Source organism: Herpailurus yagouaroundi, unplaced genomic scaffold, assembly GCF_014898765.1.
Source record: "Herpailurus yagouaroundi ecotype Mexico unplaced genomic scaffold, PumYag 77, whole genome shotgun sequence".
In the NCBI taxonomy this organism is placed as follows: Eukaryota; Metazoa; Chordata; class Mammalia; order Carnivora; family Felidae; genus Herpailurus; species Herpailurus yagouaroundi.
This window is the reverse complement of record NW_024412388.1, coordinates 9754011-9777314: the sequence shown is the minus strand read 5'-3', so window position 1 is coordinate 9777314 and position 23304 is coordinate 9754011. Positions and strand designations below refer to the sequence as shown.

At 43.7% G+C, this 23304-nt stretch overlaps 1 protein-coding gene across 2 annotated transcripts in view; it reads right to left on the bottom strand.

Annotated features, from left to right (window-relative positions):
* PRDM2 (PR/SET domain 2) overlaps positions 1-23304 on the bottom strand; it is a 121410-nt gene that overhangs the window by 82238 nt on the left and 15868 nt on the right. The window contains exons 3-4 of one of the 2 annotated variants that reach the window (XM_040455618.1): positions 7971-8088; positions 6019-6122 (exon numbers count right to left, since the gene is read on the bottom strand). The gene's annotated coding sequence lies outside the window, so the exon portion shown is untranslated. The remainder of the gene's footprint in view (positions 1-6018; positions 6123-7970; positions 8089-23304) is intronic. The other variant, XM_040455624.1, reaches the window with a different exon arrangement.

The following is a 23304-nucleotide window of genomic DNA, read 5'->3' as shown; positions in this document are numbered from 1 at the left end:
TCTCTCAAAAATAAATAAATGTAAAAAAAAAAAAAAAAAAAAAGACAAGAAAAAAATTCAGGGCACCTGGGTGGCTCAGTCGGTTAAGCCTCCAACTTCAGCTCGGGTCATGATCTCCCAATTCTTGAGTTCGGGCCCCATATCGGGCTCGGCGCTAACTCGGTGGAACATGTTCGGACTCTGTCCCTCTCTCTCTTTGCCCCTCCCAACTCGTGTGCTCACATGCTCACTCGCTCTGTCTCTCAAAAATAAACAATTTTTTGGGGGCGCCTGGGTGGCGCAGTCGGTTAAGCGTCCGACTTCAGCCAGGTCACGATCTCGCGGTCCGTGAGTTCGAGCCCCGCGTCGGGCTCTGGGCTGATGGCTCGGAGCTTGGAGCCTGTTTCCGATTCTGTGTCTCCCTCGCTCTCTCTGCCCCTTGCCCATTCATGCTCTGTCTCTCTCTGTCCCCAAAATAAATAAACGTTGGAAAAAAAATTTTTTTTTTAAATCAACAATTTTTTAAAAACAAACAAATAAATTAGAAATTCTAACTCTGGACTATGGATGCTTAAGAATCCCATATAACCCTAAATATGATATGCAAAATGTTGTGTACATATACACACTTGTACATTTTCTGTGGAAATTTTCAAAAGGGCCCACAACCCACAAAAAAAGTAAGAACCTCCGGGCTCTGCTAGCGGGAAGGGCACAGAACAGGCAACCAGGAAGCCTGGACGCGAGGCCAGACTCTGGGACTGGCAGCTTGAAGGCATGAAGCAAGCCACCTCACACAGATTTCTCACCTGTCGAAAGACTCAGGGCATTTCCAGTATCCTATTATTCCACAAACAAAAATCTCCACTGGGTATTGCCAGTAATCTATGCAATACCGCGAATATTGTATGTCAGACTCAGTGCTCCAGAACTTAGGACACTGGTAAAAGCACATGCCAAAAGCTTAACAAATAGGGGCTAAAATAAAGGAATAAATGGACTCCCAGAGACACTTTTTTTTTTATTTTGCACCAGACCAAGCTGCCAATCTGCGTAAAAGTTAACTTATTTGGGAGGATCACTTACTTCTCTGTATTGCAATGCCCTCATCTGCCCTAAAGTTCCACAGAAAAGAGTATGATCGGCCTAGAAGCTTCTACAACCACCAACTGTACAGCTACTCCACTGGTAACTACCAAGTTCAAAATCTTTTCACTACTGGGGTGCCTGGGTGGCTCAGTCGGTTGGGCGTCCGACTTCAGCTCAGGTCATGATCTCATGTCTTGAGTTCGAGTCCCCTGCCGGGCTCTGTGCTGACAGCTCAGAGCCTGGAACCTGCTTCGGATTCTGTGTCTCCCTCCCTCTCTGCCCCTAACGCACTCGCATTCTGTCTCTGTCTCTCTCAAAAATGAATAAACGTTTAAAAAATTAAAAATCTTTTCACTGCCATCAACCACATAGCTTCACAGTAAACCTAAGACACCAGTCATCACCACACTCATCCCCACTTGCTTCTCCTTTCTACACACTGAGACCAGGGCTCAGCTAACTTTTTCTGTAAAGAACTAGCAATAAATATTTTCAGCTTTGCAGGCTGCACGGACTCTTGTCTAAACTCCTCAACTCTGCCACCGTAGGGCCAAAGCAGCCATCGATAACATACAAACAAATGAACGCAGCTATGTTCTAATAAATCTTGATTTGTGAGCGGACATCTGAGTTTCATATGATTTTTATGTGTCACAAAACATTTGATTTTTTGTTTAAACCACTTACAAATGTAAAAAGCACTCTTGGCTGTGGGACTGTAAACAACAGGTGGCAGGTTGATTTCTATGAGACCCAGGTCTTTTCCTCTGGCACCCCCCCCTGGGGCAGGTTTGGAAGATGGAAAGAAGAGCTGAGCAGTACTTTCTAGAAAAAGGTTCTACAGCATCAGCTGGCAGACTTCTCTGCTCTTTTTTCTTCTTGCCTCCATTTTTAACTTAGAAATAATCTGAAATTCAAAGTGTTGAGCTAGGGGGCACCAGGATTGGCTCAGTCGTTTAAGTGCGAGACTCTTGATTTCGTTTCAGGTCATGATCTCACAGTTCGTGAGATAGAGCCCTGTGCCGGGCTCTGCGCTCAGTGCAGACAGAGCCTGCTTAGGACCTCTCTCTGCCTCTCCCCTGTGCACATGGACGTGCGCAAGCTTTCTCTCTCTCTCTCAAAATAAATAAATAAACATTAAAAAAAAAAAAAAAGAAGTGTTGAGCTAGCCAAGACTAGGGAATGCACTTGCTCATGTCTAATCTGAACAGTGCAGATGGATAAAACGTTTTTCACTTCCTCAAATGATTAAACTCTTCTCATTGAAGAGCAATAATTCATCAATTTTAGTTGAAATACAATTCTACATCTTCCCACCATCCCCGATTCAAAAGTTATTTGCCTAAATGAATAACATGCAAACAGAAGTAGTGAACTATCAGTTTTCACTTATAAGAATGGGGCGGAGGAGGGGACCATTAAAAAGATTAACAATACTGGGTTTTAAAAAGCTAGAAAAAAATAGGTACTTTTGGTGGGTATACAAATCAGTGCAATCCTTCTGGAGGTCTGTAAGCAAAATTCACCAGAGACTAAAATGTAAATAACTTCTGACTTAACATTTATACTTCCAGGAATTTATCTTAAGAAGATAACCAGACAAGTCAGCACACATGTATACACGGTGAGTTTCATGGTCAGAAGAGTTGTTAATACCATGAAGAGATGAAAACTATTTAAATGACAACTGGTTGAACAGTGGAAGAATGCAATGGAATTCTATGTGGCCACAGGACATAATGATGCAGATGAAACTGTTTGACATGGGCACGTCCACAGCAAACTGAAAGAGAAAAACCCGTCACGAGACTGCATGTGCGCTTGGATCTCAGTTGCACGAAGCATCTCTATAGGGTGTTGGTATATGCACCAGCCTGTGTGAGAGACAGAAGAAAAACAGGCAGAGAAGCACAGACTTGGAACGTTCACCAAAATATTCACAGATGATTTTTACTTTCTTGTTTATAGTGTTCTATAATGTTTACGTTATTTTCCAATGAGCATGTATTACTTTTATAATTTAAAAGAGACTTATTAGAATGTAAACCAAGAATTAACCCTAATGAAAACTATGAGCTTTAAGTGACAGTGATGTGTCATAAGTGCAGGCTCTCTGAAAGTCTAACCAATGCACCACCCTGGTGCGATGGTGGGAGGAAGCGGGGATGGGGTATGCAGGCACACTCTGTACTTTCTGCTCAATCTGCTCTGAACCTAAAACTACTCTAAAAAATAAAATCTAGGGGAAAAAAAAAAACGCATCAAAACAATTCACATGCAAACAACTCACAAGTGCAACAAGCCATCTGAGACCCACGAAAGCGAATCTGAAAGGCTTTTGTCAGACGCACAGATCACCGCAGACCTCTCGGCACGGGTGGGGGCAGTCAGCACGGGTGGGGGCAGTCCCGGGAGTATCACACCAAGTCCAGCACTCCAGCTGCCAGCAAGCAGCTCCCCACCAGAAACTGCTCCAACAACTGCTCTCCTCTTAGGAGAACCTGACTGTTTGGGGCATCACCCTGAGGGTACTTTATTGTTTCCCTCCTGTTGTTTCTGATTTACTAGAATGTTTTCAGTGAAAGCTTAGGGGGCGTAAGACTCTGTGAGACAATCAAGGGCTCAAGAAAAGCAACTTAACACTTGGTCTTAGTTAGCTTGAAAATGGAGTTCTAGCTGGGACAAAAGACGAGGCTGCTAAAAGATAAGCAGGTCTTAAGGGGCTTTAATAGAAGAACAAATGCCAAGATGAGATTTTAATGGTAAGAAGTTTCTCTTACTTGAATACAAGCCATTCTGATGCAAGTCTGAGGATCAGACCAAGGTTGGAAGAAATCACTGGGGATATACTAAATTTTACTTGGTGTTTTACTTTCTTTACAAGACACATGGACATTTTAACTGCTGCTTCCTGTATTTTACCGAGTGCATGCCTCTACATATACATGTATCTACTTTTATTTTAACAGAGCAAAGGCTTACAGGTTTCTGTACGGAATACTATGTACCTTGTAGTCGGAACTACCTGAATGACATCCAGTTGTTTTTAATTCCAAGAAGGAAAAGCCAGCCTTGACAAGAACTAAAGTTTTAAATATAACAAGAACTGGCAATGTCAGAAGACTCACAAACTGTGGTGGTATACAAGTAGAAGTACCTAAGTTAACAATGCGATCTTCACATGTTTGTAAGTAGAAATCGAATCCCTAATATGTCATGGCTCCAAATTAGGATATTCACCAAGCTACTATGAACTCACACGACGTACGAATTTCAATACAAACGAAGCTTAATTTACAAAAGACACTATTAATGATTTACATACTACGCCCAACAATAACAAACTGTTAAGGTGGGTAAATTAGGTACAATAAACTTAGGTATAATATTAATGACATTTGTTCAAGCTCAGCAATACACACACGGAACTAGAGAACACATCTCCTGGTTTCCAGATACTGCCCTCACTAAGATTAGCGCGGACCCGGTAGAACATATCTGTTAGTTTCCCTTGGGAAATTTCTAAAATTAAAAATGCAGTTTATCTGGGGGCATACTTTTGTGGTCCAGACATTTTTAATCATACAGGCATTATCTTGAGTAATTAATATCATTTTTTGGCTGGGCAGTTTTTCTACAAATAAATATAAGCGCTCTTTCACCTCAAAAGTAGTGAAATAGCATAATGTGATTATTCTCACGCTAACTCCTCATTTCCTAAGGCCCTTCGGGTTAACTGTCATCAGATTTATTATAAGGGACTCACGACAAACACAGAACCTCAAAATTACTGGAAGAAACCAGAGGAATCTTCAAGTTAAGAAACACTGCTCTGAACACTGAGAACAGCAGCGACATACTTGATGTGCAAATGTCACAGAACTTCTTGATGTAAAGTATCCAGACATTTCCTAGGCATATTTTGTTTCTAGGTCTGTGTATGTTTACGTGTGAAACAGATGTGATTCCATTTAAGACAATCTGATAGGAATGCTTTTCCTAACCACCGAAAAACTTCACTTGCTTTGCAAAGGGAGTCACACACCACTGAGATCCTATCAGACCACGAGAGCTTCCCCAGAGCACCTGATCTGAACAAAATTCCACAAGAATGATGAATTTGCATGCAACGCTCCAGGAAGCAGTAACAACCTATTTACCTTCACAGCTATCTTAATGAGGGATTTCTTCTTGTCCCCGTTTTTAAATTGAGGATTTTAGGGCCCAGAGGTTAAGTACCCTACACCCAGAGTCACAAGGCTAAAATAAAGGTAGGATCTGAAACCAGGTAATCCAATGAAACATTTTTAAATGTCTTACTGTCGGGCAGGAGACATGGGTCCTAGCTCTGCATCAACACCACTCTCGACACGGGTCCTCACGGGGAGGAACAATTCACCTCTGTTCCTGACGGCCTCACCTCTGTAAGGAATGTGCTAATGCCCTACTCTGTCCTCCAGGATCATAGTGAGAATAGGAAATGCACAAAATTAAAGCCTCCTGAGAAGTCCGAAGCACTCTATAAATATGCCATGTGCTAAATATATCCAATTCTGAATATTCCAGCAACACAGAGATTATTTTCTAAAACACGGAGAAGACCCTAACAGTGTTTTATTTGTGGTCACCTCAGAGCGTTCTTTTATGGTACCTATTTGGAAGCCTGTAAAGGGACAGACCGAAGTCTTGGTTGTAAAGCAAAACACCCTGAACAAGGCAATATAAAAACTGGATTTGACATTCATCGTTGAGGACACCCAAGCCGTTGAGGATACAACGGCGGTCTGTATCCAAAGAGACACATTTTCTCTTTAATAAAAACATTTTCGATTTTAAAGAACGTAGTAAGCGAACTATTTTAATCTCAAATGTCAAATCCTGAGAGAAGAGAATGATTTCTTTAAAAACGTACTGAATGCTGATAAACAAAGAACCAGAATTCTTTCTTACCTCCCACATGTACACATTATTCTTAACCTGAGATCTTTTTTTCTTATCACCAACAAATGGCCCAAACTTTTTGCCTTTTAAAATGGGTTTAGTGGCCCAGACACCTAGAAAATAAAACCAATATTTTTATAAAGTATTGTGGTTAAAGATCAAAGCATTAAAGTCAATTCTGTTTCACACAATAGTTAAAAGGCTAGCCAGTCTAAAAGCAAGATAATGTTAAATCAATGGAGAGCAAGTGAAATTAAATGACATCAAGTCTTCAGGAGGATTTTTATTTTTCTTCTTTGTATTCTTCTGTACTTCCCAAATAGCCTGTAAAGAACCTACACTGTTTTATAAGTAGGAAAGAATGTTTTATATCTGTTTGTTTCTATTTCTCACATGTAAAATTACCCAGATGGCACAATCACAAACACCCAGAGAACAGCACAATAACAACTTAACGAGGAAAAATACGAGGAGTGAAACTATAATTTTTCGAGGGAATGTTTTTGTTTTAAGATGTATTTATTTATTTAAGTAATCTCTACACTCAACACAGGGCTCAAACTCATGACCCCGAGATCAAGAGCCACATGCTCCAGCAACTGAGCCAGCCAGGCGCCCCGAAACTATAAATAATTTTTAACTCTTTCTACTTTTCCGCAGATTTGGAATGATCTCCAGTGAACATGAATTGCTTTAACAAGGGCTGAGAAGTACGGTTTTGTGAATAAGTATTTCTGAAGTTCGCTCAAAACGGAACACTCTTTCCTCTCCAGCTAGGTCTCCGGAAGACTTGGCTACTGTAACAACTCACTCTTCAGAGTTGCAAACGGCCAAGAGTTCAACCGCTCCTGTTCCTGTTGCTCCTGCTGCTCCGTGGTATTCCTAGGCTGTTGTTTTTCTGTGCGCTACCCATAGGCAAACAGACGGGCCGAAGAAGGCAGCAGGCAAAACGGCGGAAGGTGGTGGTGGGGCCAAGGGAACCGGCACCCAGAGGTGACGCTCCCTGACAACATCCCTTTGGACAAGTTCCCTCATCTTCTGGTCTCCGTTTCCTCAGGCACAGGAGGAAGGCGGAGACTGAGCCAGTCCTGCCCAGCTAGGAGGTTCAAGTCTCCCTCTTCTGTAAGTCTACGAATCCAGTTTGATAACAGAGCTAACGATCAGTTAGTGGAGCTATAAAAGCAACCACTTTCACGTGAATGATGTAAGCGCTCAAGTTGCTGACTGAACACTTTTTCAGTGAGAATTAGGAAAAGCATTTATTAACAACTTATTCACACACATATACACATAAACTGGAATATCAGAAATACATCTTAAAAAAAAAAACAAAAAAACGAAAAGGGATACAAACATGATAGATTCCAAAAATGTACTTTGACTAAATTTTTATGATTTACTTCCTTATTAGCCTTCCGTCTAAAGATTAGGTCACAAAAGCAAAACCAAATACGCAAAAGCTCGGTTTGTATTCAATGAGAAATCCCAGCCAGAAGCGTTCAGAGACACTCGGGTCATCATTCGTGCAAGTACCTGCTGAGGTCCATAATGCGTCAGGTACTGGAGACATAAAGAGAAATGAGAAATGAAGGCCCTCCAATCAATGCAAGGGCAGATGTGACGATACACAAGGATGAAATTAAATATAACAGCACCATCACACTCAAGTCCCAGTGAAACAAGACAGGAAGGAAGACGCTCTGTAGTACGAAGAGCCCCGAGGAAACGTGGAAGGGAACACGCGGGCTGAATCACGAAGGACGGGAGGTGGTGGGCGCGGAGATATTTCTGGTTCAGTTTTATAATCTATGTCCACCCTGGATTCTTCACTGGAAAATGTAGAAACACCACACAGTGTTCTAAATCAAAGTGCAAACCTGTTGCTTTTATGATGAGCTCCCCACCTCCACACAGGCTGCTCCCTTCCCCTCCCCGTCCCCTCTGGGGACCCTAGTACTCACCAATCCGAGTCTTGTCAACAGCAGATGGGAAAAGCCTCACTTCCTCCGGAAGTCCTCGAAGCACATGTTCAGGTACCTCAGCCAGGCTCTCAGCAGCTGCGACAGGCTCGGTGGCGTTCTGCAAGTCAAGGAACAGAAGGATCAGAGCAGAGGGAAGCAAACCCAGTTGGTGGGTTTTTTGTTGTTGTTGTTGTTGTTGTTTTTTCTGGTCCAATAAGCAAATATGCAAAACTGTAAGTGCAACCTGAAGCTGGCAAGCCAGACGGAGACCACAAGATGCGAGATGCAGAGCATTTCAGGAGTTGCTTTCATTGTTGTGAGTCTCCAAAGGAAACGACTGCGGCCTTCAAGTCTGTCTGTGTTAATCTGTTTTGTTCAGCCACCTGTAGTCACTTTCGAACTACGTGAATCTCTGGCACCACACTGTTTTCAACTCCCACAGAATCTGGAAGTAAAATACGGCTTCAGCTTCCTTTTCAGTCAAAGGCTACCATCAGCATTTTAGAACACTTAAAAAATAAAAATCAACACTCCTACTTAAACGAATACTTCTGGCACACACTGCAAAGGCCCGGCCAGCCGGCCAGACCCCACCCCACCTATGTTTTCATCCTTCTGGCAGCAACACCCCCTTTAACAGGGGCTTGAATATTCCGACAAGAACACTACAACTTTTTCTGGGCCCTCAATGGAAATGCAACCTTTCCCGGAAGCAGTAATTTACCGCTTCTATCAAGTCACATTAAACAGCAAAGTTGCCAGAATATCACAGTCTCCAAGAAATAGAGAATTGTATATAATTACTAACCAAAATTCACTTTAATCTTAAGAAATAACATTACTATTAGGGATGTATTATATAAGGGAAGAGGAAGCAAAAATCTGAGGCAACTGGTAAAACATGACTGTTAGTTTGAAAATAACGTTCAATCAAAGGAAAGCCAAGTTTGTATTGACTGCTATCCCATATACCCCCAAAGAACCGATGTATATATCATAACACCACTAAGAATGATGGGTCCTTTAGTCTTAGGTGTTTTTTATTTCACTGCAAAGGGAAACACTTCTCAAGGATTTTCAAAGATACCAAAGTAAGCAAAAAGCAAACTCCAACCTAAGGCAGTTAACTTCCCCACAATGAAGCTCTCATAGCTTTTAAGAATGTTTTGTACAGGGGCGCCTGGGTGGCGCAGTCGGTTAAGCGTCCGACTTCAGCCAGGTCACGATCTTGCGGTCCGTGGGTTCGAGCCCCGCGTCAGGCTCTGGGCTGATGGCTCGGAGCCTGGAGCCTGTTTCCGATTCTGTGTCTCTCTCTCTCTCTGCCCCTCCCCCGCTCATGCTCTGTCTCTCTCTGTCCCAAAAATAAATAAAAACGTTGAAAAAAAAATTAAAAAAAAAATAAATAAACATTAAGGGGCGCCTGGGTGGCGCAGTCGGTCAAGCGTCCGACTTCAGCCAGGTCACGATCTCGAGGTCCGGGAGTTCGAGCCCCGCGTCGGGCTCTGGGCTGATGGCTCGGAGCCTGGAGCCTGTTTCCGATTCTGTGTCTCCCTCTCTCTCTGCTCCTCCCCCGTTCATGCTCTGTCTCTCTCTGTCCCAAAAATAAATAAACGTTGAAAAAAAATTTAAAAAAAAAAAAAAAGAATGTTTTGTACAAAGACAAGAAATCATCAACGTTTGTGTAATCCCAACATTATTTTTTTTGATGTTTTCTGTGCTGTGTTTGTCTGTTTGTTTGTTTAAAGTATCAATAGGCTGCTTTAAGACAAATAAATCCGCCAGCAAGGAGCAACTCATTATGAAGGTCCACTCTCTGGCCTTTTTCGAGTCGGGATGCACACAAGCGGGCCCCCAGGGACGGAGATTCCCTTCTCAAACAGGGCAAAAGCTCACAGTGCCAGCACTCCGGAAGCACGAACGCCGTTAGCCTGCTGCTCTTCAGCTTGGTTCTGACAATAATACCAAGCACGTTAAATGCCTTTCAAAACACAAGAATGCCAGAACTGCCCCCGAAAATGGGTCTGATGGTGTTTTTAATTAGCTATAGTGTGAATAAACTCAGCACACAAATTTCTCACTTTTAAATATGGTACCCCATTTTTAAAACTTTAATCTATAAATGGTGATTCTGGAAACAGGAATCTTTTTTCCAAAGGGGGAACAGGTATTAAACTGGCAGTGGGCACCCTAGGCTACATAATGATCACTGGACAAATAATAACATGGACAAACATGAAGAAGTACTTAGCTAAGGCTCTGAGTCCCATCAGCACATGGCCACTTAGCAGCGTGAGGAAGTTTTCTTCTCCTTCCTCAGATAGGACCCTAGCCTAAGATTTAAAAGGATCTGACACCATTTAACCTCCCTAGGAGCTTTGAAAAGACAGTGCATCAGCTCCTCTAAACTGGTACTTCCAGACACAATGACAATAATACTAACAAGTTAGCATTTCCTGAGAAAGTCCTCGGGGCCTCAGTACAAGGCACTGTACTAACCGTCTTCTATGCACGATGGCATTTACTCCAAACAGCTCAAGGGGCAGGCAGGGACTGTCATTGCTTCCTCTGGCACCGCCCCTGCCCTATCCCCTCACCCCCACCACCAACACCAACACACCCATTAAGGAGGAAATTGAGGCTTAGGGAAGTGGTCTAAGTTGCTCAAGACCAGGATTTGAACCTTTGTCTGTCTGACCCTGAGCCCATGTTCATAACTACTGTGCTCTTTCCAGTTAAGATTCTGCTGGATAAGGTCTGAGGATCTAATGTAAAACATGCTAACTCTAGGTGATAGCACTGAATTATAGAATTGAAATCTGCTAAGAGAAATGTTCTCACAAAAAAAAAAAAAAAAGGAAAAGGATAAATATGAGAGATGATGGATGGGGTAATTAACTAGATGGTTACACATATATCAAATTACCCCTATGTATACTTCATATATCTTACAATTCGTCAATTATACCTCAATAAACCTGAAAAAAAAAAAGAAAGAAAAAAATTCTGCTGGAACAGAATCTGAGAACCTCTGCCCTAAAACCTCCCAACTTCCATGGCAGTGACAGCAGCCAACGGCTCCTGAGGCAGGAATGGTCATTCCCACGGGAAATGTGTCACTGGAGTGTAATTTGGAGACCACGTGTGTTAACATTTCTGATACACCTGTGAACAGAAAGGACCTCAGCAGACCTGCCCCAAGAAAAAAGATAAGACAAATTCCTATGCATTTATTTACCTGCTTTTGGTGAACCCCTCCCTGCTTGTAAATTTGGGCTCATTTACCTAGTGGAGGAAAGCTTTTTTTTATATTTTAGTAGCCTTCACACTACAAGACTCGACTAAAATTTGCAGACTTCCAACCACACCAAGTCAACCCTGGCAGCCCCAGGACCTGGCTCTCACCTTTCCAGCTGCGATGGCTCCAGCTGGAAACTGCCTCTTCCCTTCCTTAGTTTACCTTCATAGTTCTTATCACAATTTTAAATAATTAGTTGTAAAATTATGTGTTTAACGTACCTCCTCTGATAAACTACAGTGAAGACAGATGGTATCTTTTTTTTTTTTTTTAACATTTATTTATTTTTGAGACAGAGAGAGACAGAGCATGAATGGGGGAGGGTCAGAGAGAGAGGGAGACACAGAATCCAAAGCAGGCTCCAGGCTCTGAGCTGTCAGCACAGAGCCCGACGCGGGGCTCGAACTCACGGACCGCAAGATCGTGACCTGAGCCGAAGTCGGACACTCAACCGATTGAGCCACCCAGGTGCCCCAGATGGTATCTATCTTATTCGATGTTGCGTTCCCAATGCTTAGCAGGGGACACAACATGTTTGTTGTCATTTAAATACCTGAATGAATACATAATTCTTGTAAACCAACTTAAAACTTTTTTAGAAAAAGGAGGGCTAGAAATAAATAAAATAGCTGGGTCATCTATCGGAAAGCATTTTTTCCATGTGCCTGAATTTCTTGAATGTGAGGTAGGTATATTTCTGGGTCAACATAAGAATTCTTTTTTAGAAAATGTGATATATGCTTTCAATTCTTAGCATGCAACTTACAAGTAAACCTTTAGAACAAAAGACTATTTAAAAGAAAATTTCTCTCCCCCACCCATATATAAACTGAGATCTCATTTATACACACAAACATACATATACACATATATTTATATGTATGAACATCCTTAGAGTATTAGATGTAATATTATACTCTAAACAAGGTCATGTTGGTTCCTACACTGAAGATCACCATTTGATCCTGGGACTACTTCCCAGATCAATTTTTCTCTAAAAGAAATTGCAGCATCTACTCAATTTCTGAGTCCCTTCTACGGCCCAGGCAATGTTTTAAGCACCTCCTTTGCCTTAACAACGTGTCACTCTATGGAGGAAGACCGACAAAATCAACCAAGGATATACAATGCCTGGTACTTTCTGATGCTCTGAAGAAAAATTAGGCACAAGAGGAGGACACAGTGACGGAGATGGGTAGGGTGCTATTTTAAACAGAGAGCTTCAAGAAGCAGAAGGGCATCATGTGACAGTATGGGGGGCAAACACACCAGGACAGGTAATCAGCAAGGACCCTTGCTGACTCAAGAATAAGCTTGATATGATCACAGAACAGACAGGCAAAAAGACCAGCGAGTCCAGAGCAGAGAAGGTGAGGGAAAAGCAGCTGGAGCTGACGCGGGAGAGGTAGGTAGGGAGAGGTAGGTAGGGGTAACACCTTAGGAGAAATGGATCACCTGCTGAACTACACAGAATATGAGGAATAGAAGGTGACCAACCAGAGACCAAACTGCAGGCTCCAGGAAGGACCCTTGCTCCCCCTTCTGGAGTGGCCAACCGCCCATCCTTGCCATCCCAGAATAAAGGCACGTTCCTGTTTCAAGGGTTTCTGGACACCGATCACTGTGGTAAGCACAGAGGACGTTACAAGGACTTCTCTACTTTCCTATTACGTAACAGGAAACAGAAGAGCTCGTTTATTTCACCGCTTGATGAAGTAAAGGCTCCAAACGTGTATCAGTGAACTGATCTACAACAGCGTATGTTAAATTTAATGTGTTAAATTTAAGTTAACTTAATAAGCTTTGTTATTGATCTCATTAAATCAAGGTCTCCAACTTCCTAACTCAAACTCAAAAGAAGGCAGTCAGTATTCCTTCCCCTCCCCGACTCGTGGCCACAAGCAGCTCTCCTTCACTCAGTCCATCACTCAGTCATTAACAAACACTTCCTGAGAGCCCACTCCAGGCTGGCCCTGCGCTGAGCAGTGAAGGTACGATGGTTCACAAAGCTGATCCGGGCCCTCTGCTCACAAAGTTTTCAGACAACTGCTTTTTCCCTTCCCCTAATACCTAATACCTTTCCTTTGGCTCACGATGACTTCCCATGCTGGATGGTGGGGGAGCGTCAGGAGTATGACTTTTACTCCTTCCTCTGGACCAAGCTCTGCGCTCAATGTTTTTCCTGCATTACCTCACAATAATCACAGCTAACACCGATGGATGTTCAGGACGCCACTCGGACGCTACTGCAAGCTCTTTTAATCTTTTAACCAGCTCGTTTAATCTTTACACCGCCACTCTGGCTGTGGGCACCTTCATGATCCTCACTCTACAGATGAAACTGAGACCTGCCCACAGTCATGGCTAGTAAGTGGCAGAGGCAGGATTCAAACCCAGACAGTCAGGCTTCAGGGTCTGGGTTCTCAAATACTATGCCACAGAGCTGCCCTGTCAAGTAACTCTCCCAAGCTGCGTGGTTTTAAAGTAGCAGAGCCAAGGGGCACCTGAGTGGCTCAGTCGGTTGAGCATCGGACTCCTGATGTCGGGTCATGATCCCAGGGTCAAGGGATCGAGTCCTGCATCAGGCTCTGAGTTGCGTGTGGAACCTGCTTAATTCTCTCTCTCTCCCTCTGCCCCTCCCCCTCTTACACTCTCTTTCTCTAAAATAAAATTTTTAAAAACACATAAAAAATAAAAATAAGAAAAATAAAGTAGCAGAGCCAAGATAAAGTCCAGACAGACTCCAGAGTGCACGTTCCAACCAAGCCAGTGGGGTATCTCACGGTCATTTAGGGCCACCTTTGGGGGGTCCACAGGGTCAGGGCTATTTCAACAATAGTCCTAGGATGTTACCTGCCTTTTTCATTCTCAGGCATGTAGAGGGGAGGTTTTCAGGGTTTATGACAAGTGATGATGTCATCATTCCACTGGCTAATGGATGTGTGATTGTCTAATCTCATGTTTTAAAAATTTCTGAACTATGAGTAAGGACTGTAGTCTAACCAACTCCTGAACTAGGTCTAGTTCCTGGTTTTGATACTGTAATAAAGTAAGATGTTACCACCGCGAAAAACTGAGTGAAGAAGAGTATAGGGCTCTGTACTATTTCTGCCACTTCCTGTGAAGCTATACTCCCTCAACACTGTTCAAAGAATTTTTGTTTCAAGGGGCGCATTCGGTAGAGCTTGCTCATTCGGCAGAGCTTGGGGCTCTTGATCTTGGGGTCGTGAGTTCAAGCCCCACAGTGGCTGCAGAGTTTACTTCACAAAAAAGAAAAAAAATTGCTTCAATTTCTCACATGGTAAATATCCAAAGATCTAATGCACATAAACAAAAGCCTGATGATTGCTGCACGAGAGACCACCTCTGCTCTTCCGGCACCTCCCATCTCAGGACTGAGAAGCAGAGATCAGGAGAGATTCTAAGAGACTAACTAAACCAAGAGGAGAAAGGAGGGTGGGGTCCGCACATTCGCACCCTACCTCCCCAACTTCTCCACTACAACTCGAGGAGCTGTTCCCTACAGGCAAGGGGGGGGGGGGGGTCCGTTTTAAGGGTTTCACTCTGAATCAAGCAAAGCATACCAGAACAACCTGGGATAAATAGCTTCAAAGGCAATTAAAGGCAACCAGTTATTGTCCACGCCTCTTTGGGGCTCCTGCCCGGGTCGGATAGAAAAGCAGAAGAGAGTTCCTACCCCTTACTTTAAGCACCAGCCTGGTTGGGCCAAGACCTATCAAGGCAGGAGGGTGTCATTTTGCCTGCAGGGCTCTGGGCCTCTGCCCTGCCCTAAGGAAGCCAGTCCCCACTGTCCTACCAAGCAGGATTTCCCCTAAGGCTCCATTACCACACGCCCCACCTCTCCCCACCTCCCCCAGCACTTTGCACTTTGTAAGCACTTACTGGCTGGCTGGTTTAATGGCCTCTCCACCAGAGGCAGGTTTAAGCTGCAGACCCAGGGGGCAGGTTCCGTTTCACTCACCGCTGCACCCGGCGCCTGGCACAGGATGCCGAGCCCCGAGCAGTGGTTGCTGTCAACAAACAAGTACCTGGCAGTCAAGTGCAGGAGGTCTGTGTGCACAGAGATGGCTGTGAGGGTGTACAGACTCAACTGGCCATGGAGTCCAGGGAAGTGGATGAGATCAGAGAAGAGAGACAAGCAAGGACAAAGCCCTCAGGATGTCACTATCTAAGAGTGGGAGGTAAGACCAGGCACGATGTCACCGTGGCAGAAGGGGCATCAAGAACACGATGTCAGAAAGGCTGGGGAAAAGGTTCCACGAAGGGGGAGAAGTCAACAGTCGAATCTGCTGGTGAGCTTGCAGTATGTGTGGTATCTGATCCTTCTCCACTTCCCACCGCTGTAGTCACCCTTCAGCCTGAAATAACACAGCAATCCCCTCATCCTGCGAAGGGCAGACGAGCACCCCGCGTGCCAGCACTGCACTACCGAGGAAAGCAGCAGCGAAGACAGATGGGTTCTGCCCACCTGACCAGGTATTCCACTGGGACCAGTGAAATAAAGAGTGTGATGGGGCACCTCGGCAGCTCAGTCGGTTGAGCTCCGACTTCGGCTCGGGTCACGATCTCACGGTTCGTAAGTTCGAGCCCCGCATTGGGCTCTGTGCTGACAGCTCAGGACCTGGAGCCTGCTTCGGATTCTGTGTCTCCCTCTCTTTCTACTCCTTCCCTGCTCACACTCTGTCTCTCTCTTTCAAAAATAAATAAAGACTTTAAAAAAAAATTTTTTTTTTTTTTTTAGAAGAGTGTGATAGATAAGGAGGGGGCACTGTCCTCGTCAGGGCAGCTGCGTGCGGGGGGACATCTTAGAGAAGATCACACACACAGACACTTGGACCTGAAAGATGAGAATGGCCACGCATTAAGGAGCAAGCATTCCAGGGAAACGTACTAAGGGGACAAAGGGCTTGGCACGTTCAGGAATAAAATGAGACCGCCGTGGCCAGGTCACAGTGAGCCAGGGAGAAAGCAGGGGCGGCTGCCACCAGAACCTGCAGAACCTTGAAGGTCAGGGTAGAGAGAGACTGGAGCTCATTTAGAGAGCAGCGGGACACAAGTAGAAGGTCTTGGGCAGGGGAGCGACATGACGTGACGAGAAGGTCTTCTGGCTTCCAGTCCGTTCCCTATTCAACTTCTCTGAACCTTCTGCCTTCTTGATTAATCATCCTATAAAGCATCCGGTTCAGAATTCCTTTTTTTTTTTTTAACTTTCTAAATAAACCAGTGGTTACTTTACTGGTTGTAGAGTCTCTCGAGGTTGAAGAGAAGCAAAGTAAATTAGACCTAAGAGCTCTTCTCAACCTGACATGCCCCTGAAGGAGGGTTCTGCTGCCTCCTAGTGAGTCTGTTACTGCTGAGACTGAGCTGCCAAATTTCCAACCACCTTCATCCAAGCAGCAAACCAAGGAGCAACAGCCTTTCAAGTCAGGTGGGAGTTTGCTTGGTCTAGCCACAGCCTTAAAAAAAAAAAAAAAAAGAAAAGAAAAAGAAAAAGAAAAATTCTATTGGAAGAAATCACAGAAAAATCTCGATTTTACTCTCAAAGTTCCTCCCTAGTCCCTACAGGCACCACTCTCTGGAGGTCCTCCTACTCCTTGGCGTCTTTCACAGATCAGGCTTTCAGCCAACAGGGCCCCCAGACCACTGATCCTTCTGGCCCTCAATTCTTCTGACCAGTCAATATCTTCTATATCCTTCCGGGTCAAGTTCAAATCCATTCATCCCTGAAGACTTTCCAAACAGCTCACGATAATTGCCCGCTTTTCTAATTTCCTATATGCTCAGGTTTACGTTGTATGAATACAGTACTCAAGACATACAGAGAATGGTCCCACAGAGAGAGAGACCGTCAGCCAAGCAGTGGTCAATGAGGGGGTTTCTGTGAAAATCCACAGTAATGACTTGGTCTGAACTAAAGCACTAACAGCGCTTCGAAAGTATGTTACAGGACAGGATCGGCACTTCCTTACAAGCTGAAAATAATGGTGATGATGCTACCTACAGTGTTTCCTACACGCCAGGTGCTGGCCTTGACGCTTATTAACTCATTTACTCTTGACCACACCCACATGGGGTGGTCACCACTATTGTCTCTATTTAACAGGTAGGAAAGCAAATACCAAGAGGTCAAGTGACTTGCCCAAGGTCACACAGATGGAGTGGCTGTGAAGGACGGAAGTCCACTCCCTGTGGAGTCCTGTGAAGGACTGAGGGTGAAAGTGAGTCACCACACAGCAAAGTTGAGGAAGAGCAAAACGAGCCTACAAAACCTTTTTCTTTGCCAAAGCATTAATATCAGGATAACAAAAAACGTAAACCTTCTTGCCAGAGCTCCTCCCACATCCAAGCTGCTAATTCTTTCTCAAATTTCAGAAACAATCGAACATTTTCATTCGCAAAGACAATGTCCCAGATCTTATAACAACTGCCAATTTATCTAGTAGAATACATGATTCAAGATGAGATTTAAGTGCCATCATTATTAAACATGTTAATTTTCCTAACTATACATTCATTACTCGAAGTTTAAGTCATGACACATAAGATAATCACCTTACTTGGAAGTCTCTTTTTAAAAAGCCCGAAAAACCAAATTCGCATTTATAATTACTTACACAAATCTAATTCTATATCAATAACATGCTACAACAGCAAAAGTGGTTTCAACGTTTTATACCTCATTATGCATATATACCCAGGATTAGGAAAAAAGTGGGGAAGATAATCTAAAACCAAAGATAGAAAGCCATTCAAGGCTTTACCAAATCTTTGGAAATACATCTGTGAACAGATGTATCTGAATGGTCACATGGTCTGCTGCCCCCCATAAAGCGTCCTCTGTGAAAGGAATAAACTACCACCTATAACAACATGGATGAATCTCAAAAACACCACGCTGATCAAAAGGAGACAAACACAGGGGTGCCTGAGTAGCTCAGTCGGTTGAGTGTCTGTCTGACTCTTGATTTCAGCTCAGGTCATGATCTCAGAGTTCATAGGATTGAGCCCCACTTCAGGCCCTGTACTGACAGTGCAGAGCCTGCATGGGATTCTCTCTCTCCCTCTCTCTTTGTCCCTCCCTTGCTCGTGCTCTAAGTAAATAAATAAACATTAAAAAAAAAAAAAAAAGGAGGGGGGACAAATACAAAAGGGCAAGTACTAACGATTCCACTCACGTGAAATTCTAGAACAGGAAAAAACAATCCACAGGGACAGAAAGCCAATCAGTGCCTGCCTGGGGTAAGGACTGGGGGGGTGGGGAAGTGACACGAACTGCAGAGCAGCAGGAAAGAATTTTTGGGGTAATGGAAGTGTTCTGTACCTTGAGAGAACTGAGTGCAGGTATCTGGCAATCTTAAGACTTGCGCACTTCAAACAGGTACATTTAAAAAAATTTTTAGGGGCACCTGGGTGGCTCAGTCAGTTAAGCATCCAAGTCTGGCTCAGGTCATGATCTCCTGGTTCGTGAGTTCGAGCCCTGCGTCGGGCTCTATGCTGACAGCTCAGAGCCTGGAGCCTGCTTCGGATTCTGCATCTCCCTCTCTCTGCCCCTCCCCTGTTGACACCCGTTCACTTGTGCTCTTGCTCTCTCTCCCTCTCTCTCTCAAAAATAAACATTATAAAAAATGAAAATTAAATTTTTTTAAACTTTATGGATTTATTTTGAGAGTGTGTGGGAAGAGCAGAGAGAGAGAAAGAGAATCTCAAGCAGGCTCTGCACTGCCAGTGCAGAGCCCAATGTGGGGCCTGAACTCACAAACCGTGAGATCGTGACCTGAGCTGACATTAAGAGTCAGTTGCTTAACCAACTGAGCCACCCAGACGTCTCTCAAATGAGTATATTTAATGCACACAAATGATACCTCAATGTTGGGCTTTTAAAGTAAAATAAGTAAATGAATTATACACTGTCCTCTTTAGATCATGTCCAAATGAAACTGTAATGGTCCCAGAAAACCAAAGATAAAATACTGATGACGTAGTAAAAAAAATTTTTTAATCAAAATTTTTTTCAAACCCAACTCAAGCATTCCTCTGCTCAAAACCCTCCGACGGTCTCCCATCTCCTTAGGCAAAGTCTACTCTCTTCTTTACAATGACCACAGAGCTGAGCCCACACCTCTCCTTCATCTGCTCTGCTCCAAGCACACAGGTGCCCTAGAACCAGTCTGCTCTGCTCCCTAGCCAGCCCCCACCTCTTAGATACACATCCACTGGGATCAGGAAGGTAACTCCACTACATGGCGTTATATATATAGCATGGCATTGGCATTGGCTGCTGTTACAGGAGGCTGCAAGTACGATCTGACATGGACAATACATACTAATGTTTTCATTTTTAAAAATATAAAAATAAGCAAGTTTTACTGGTATCTCATTTAAATTTGTATCAGTAACTAGGGGCACCTGGGTGGCTCAGCTGGATAAGCGTCCGACTTCGGCTCAGGTCATGATCTCGCAGTTCATGGGTTAGAGCCCTGCATCGGGCTCTGTGCCGACAGCTCAGAGCCTGGATCCTGCTTCAGACTCTGTGTCTTCCTGTCTCTCTCTCTCTGCCCCTCTCCCACTCATACCCTGTCTCTCTCTTTCTCTCTTTCTCTCTCTCTCTCTCTCTCTCTCTCTCAAAAATAAATTTAAGAAAAATTTTAATGAAATAAATTTGTATCAAACTCTTTTTACATATTCTATCCAGAAAACGACCATAAATGATCATACCCGTTTTCATCAATTTAATTAGAGCACCTAGTTTCGTAAACATGAACTTTATTTTTAAATTTTAATGTTTATTTATTTTTGAGAGAGAGACAGACAGAGCATGAGCAGGGGAGGGGCAGAGAGAGAGGGAGACGCAGAATCCGAAGCAGGCTCCAGGCTCCGAGCTGTCAGCACAGAGCCCGACGTGGGGCTCGAACCCACAAACCGTGAGATCATGACCTGAGACAAAGTCGGATGTTCGACTGAGTGAGCCACCCAGGCGCCCCTTAAACATCAACGTAAACATCAACGCTGGAGAGCAACAGCAGTGTCTGACCGAAGAGTTTAGACTAAACATGAACATGACTTGACATCGAGAATGTGTCATAGTATATCACACTAAGATACATGCTATTCTACAACAGACCAACGATAAGTACCACAGTTCATTGTTGTCACCAGCAAAAGACATCCAAGAATTAGAGCGCTAATATTTGAAATTCTAGGAACAAGTCTTCTTTGTTTAAACTTGCAAACAAGACTCTTAGCTACTATTCTGGGAGCAAACAGTGAGGGGGAGAGAGGATGAAACAAGCTTCAGTTTTACTGAAACAGCATTAAATCGTGTTTGGTTAAGGAATGAGCAGAAGAATACGACCGCAATAACAATAAAGAGATGCGGACACCAAACGAAACCACCTTCACACGGTCTCTGGAAAACAACAGGAGCCAAAGAGTTCTAAAACACACCAAGAAAGTACCCTCTTTCAAAAAGCTGGCAGGCCCTTTAAATTGTCCGACTGAAGAAACTGTCTTCAACTACGGCATTAATCTCAATAGTGAACAAACATATTACTATACTCTTGCCCAATAAAGATAAAGGTGCTACTCTAAAAAATGGAAACCAGATCATGTCACTGTCCAGTCGCTTCCCACTGCACTCAGAGTAAAACAGAAGCTTCTTCCTATGGCCCTTAAGGCTCTATAAATCGGACCCCAGCCTCCCCCCAACTCCATCTTGTCTCAGAGCCCCCCTGATGCCTGCCAAGCTCCAGGCCCTGGCCTGTTCTGTCTGTGTTTGAACCAGCAAGCCCATTCCCACCTCAGAGCCTTTGCACTCACTACTGATCGCTCTACCTAGAATTTTCTTTCCCTGGATCTTCACATACCTGGTTCTTGGCTACCACTTGAGTCTGTTTTAACTGTTAGTCACCTCTTCAGAGCAGCCTTCTCTGACCATGTGATCCGAAGAAACTCCCTGCTGCCTCCATTCATCACCCTTTATCACACCGCCTTGTTTCGCCGTCCTCACGGCACTTTTCGCTATCTAAAATGGTCTCGTCTTCCGCTTTTCAACCATCTCTGAGTAGGTAAGCAGCAGAGCAGAGCCCTGGCCTATCTAGTTCACTGTGGAACCCACAACACCCAGGGGTGCCGTCCAGTCCATCAACGGCAGGATGAATGAGGGAGCAGATGAACACCCAGAACAGAGAAGAGAATGGAACCGGACACTGCTTATCCCAGTGCTCAGAGTTGGATCTGCAGCATCCAGTGATTAAAAGCTTCTTTTGTTATTTCACTGTACAAAACTTTTATTTAAAGTCTGGAAGGCTAAGCTGCTAAAACTGTTTTGCTACTGGCAATAGCAGATCGTTCATCTGGATGTAGAAATGCTGCAATCATAAGCTGCTTTGTTGATAGAAAATTTCAAGTGTTAGTAACAACCTGAGTCACGCAAAGATTCAAAAAAAAAAAAAAAAACACCTATGTGTGATTCAATAAATCAGAAATCAAGGCAGCTGTATTACCTCACTAGGGCTAAAACTTACACAATGCCCCGTGTCAATTAGATCTCAATAAAGCTGGGGAAACAAATCACCGAGGCTATACCCAAGATGCCACAGTTCTCCTCTCTTCCCCGCAGGATTGTACTGCCCCCCAGCCAGCCCCTAATACCAGAGTTTTAAGTCAGATGTGGCCATATGACTAACTTTGGCTAATCAGATGTGAGTAGAAGTGATGTATATTGAGACAAAGCCTTCATCATCTCTGGTTCTTGAGCAACTACAAAGGCAGATCCACACAGGATGTGTAGCAAGAACAAGAAATAAACAAATGTTGTATTAAGCCCCTGAGATTTTGGAGCTGCTTTTTGTTAGCACAGCATAACAGAGCTTATCCTGACTAATAACGGCAGTATAAAATGGTAACCTGGAACCTTAGCTTTGGAATTTGACGAGTGACGGTGTGAATCAGAGCTCTATCACTTACTGTTTGAGTGGCCGTGGGCAAACCACGGCCACCTCTCCGGGCTTTAACTGCCTTCGTCCATAAAATTGTTATACTACCCAAACTTCGTAGAGTGGATGCAAAGACTCAATTAGTGAGAAAGTACATATGCAATATTTAATGGAGTGCCTGGCCTGTTGGTTAAGCACTCAGTAGACAGGAAGTGGTATTAAACTCTAGCATACCTATTTTAAGCTACTATAAGCATATTCACATTATGGAACTTTGCTCACCTTTGATATTCTATAAAGTAAAGCATTCTAAACTCTTTATTCAACGAGAAAGTAATTTTTAAAGTTTTGGATGCTCCTAGATAAATCTATGGGGGAAAAAAGAAAGAAAATAGTGGAACATCTCAAAAGTTAAATATTGGGATGGGTGAGGAATGTTAATGAAGTAAAGGACACCTGTGATTTAAAATGGGAGAGAAAAGAAACTGGGAGAAGGAAGTCGGGAACCAGAATGGCTCTCCTCTTGTCTGCCAACCAGCCTGCACTGAGTTGGAACAAAGGATCATGGGCAACACGAGTGGAGTTCCGAGTTGGGAAGATAAGAGAAGGGCTAAGTGTTGAATGGAGAACAAACTGGAAGAGAAAGAAGGACAAAGAACATGTGGATCTGGAGGCTTTGTGCAGCCCAGGGCTAGGGTCAGAGAGAGAGCCTGGTGAGCTACCACACCAGGAATGACTTGGAACACACTGGTAAGACTGAGCAGTTCAGAATGTTGCTCCAATAGTTAGTGTTTAATATACCGTGAGACTCTGGAGTCTGTTGTTTCTTCTAAAGGACTCATTTACAAACAGTATGGTCTGCTCACTCAGAGGATCCTTCAGTCCCTAAAACTCAACCAGTAAACACATGAATGAATGATACAGTACTACTCTCTTTGAGACCATTCCCACTATAAGAGATTGCTCTGACTGCTAAAGTTCATCTAAGCAAAGCTGCTTGGTACCTACAGGGAATAATCTCAGCGTAACATCACCATTAAGATTTTAATTAAAAGTCAATCTGGTTCAGGGGCGCCTGCCTGGC